Source organism: Arachis duranensis, chromosome 6 (assembly GCF_000817695.3).
Source record: "Arachis duranensis cultivar V14167 chromosome 6, aradu.V14167.gnm2.J7QH, whole genome shotgun sequence".
Taxonomy (NCBI): Eukaryota; Viridiplantae; Streptophyta; class Magnoliopsida; order Fabales; family Fabaceae; genus Arachis; species Arachis duranensis.
This window is the reverse complement of record NC_029777.3, coordinates 18,495,924-18,497,340: the sequence shown is the minus strand read 5'-3', so window position 1 is coordinate 18,497,340 and position 1,417 is coordinate 18,495,924.

The window sequence follows — 1,417 nt, the reverse complement described above, 5'->3', positions numbered from 1 at the left end:
AAGGCATTGTAGGCTGACCCTTCATCGATGACTATAAAGTCTATGCTCAGAGTCCTTGATTTTTCCCCCTTTCCGAAAGTTGTGTGAAGGGGCAAAAATCCTAGTGGTTTTATTGGCGTATCCCCTAACCCATATAGGGTGTCGGGGTAAGCTCTCAACTCTTTTTCATCTAACCCTAGCTTGTCGAAGGCGGGCTTGAAAAGGATGTCCGCCGAGCTTCCTTGGTCTACTAGGGTTCTGTGGAGATGGGCATTGGCCAGGATCATGGTTATCACCACGGGATCATCATGCCCGGGGATTACTCCTTGCCCATCTTCTTTTGTGAATGAGATAGTGGGGAGGTCGGGTGTCTCTTCCCCGACCTGATAGACTCTTTTGAGATGTCTCTTGCGAGAAGATTTAGTGATTCCGCCTCCCGCAAATCCTCCTGAGATCATATGGATATGTCTCTCAGGGGTCTGTGGTGGTGGATCTCTTCTATCCATATCGTCTCGCTTTCTTTTTCCATGGATGTCCGACCTCTCCATGAGATATCTGTCAAGCCGACCTTCTCTAGCCAGCTTTTCTATCACATTTTTGAGGTCGTAACAGTCGTTGGTGGAGTGACCATATATTTTATGGTACTCACAGTAGTCGCCGTGGCTCCCCCCTTTTTTGTTTTTAATGGGTCTGGGAGGTGGCAGTCTTTCAGTATTGTAAATTTCTCTGTATACATCCACTATGGAAATCTTTAGAGGAGTATAAGAGTGGTATTTCCTTGGTCTATCGAGACCGAGCTCTTCCTTTTTCCTGGGCTCCCTCTCCCTTTCTTTTGAGCTCTTCCTTCTTCTTGGCTTCCCTTTCCCTCTCCTTGGATGAGGAAGTGGGTCCAGGTCGCCAGCTCAGGTCCCTTAATTTTGCATTCTCTTCCATGTTGATGTACTTCTCGGCCCTTTCTTGTACATCACTTAGAGAAACGGGGTGTCTTTTTGATATGGACTGTGAGAAGGGACCTTCTCTGAGCCCATTGACTAACCCCATTATGACTGCCTCTGTGGGCAGGTCTTGAATCTCCAAACATGCTTTATTGAACCTTTCCATATAGGCTCGTAGAGGCTCTCCGACCTCCTGTTTTATTCCTAGGAGGCTCGGTGCATGTTTTACTTTATCCTTCTGGATTGAGAACCTCATCAAGAACTTCCTTGAGAGGTCTTCGAAGCTAGTGATGGATCTTGGGGGAAGGCTATCGAACCATTTCATCGCTGCTTTCGATAAAGTGGTCGGGAAAGCCTTGCATCTCGTAGCGTCGGAGGCATCGGCCAGATACATCCGACTTTTAAAGTTACTTAGATGATGCTTCGGATCCGTGGTTCCATCATAGAGGTCCATATCAGGGCTTTTGAAGTTCCTCGGAACTTTTGCCCTCATTATGTCCTCG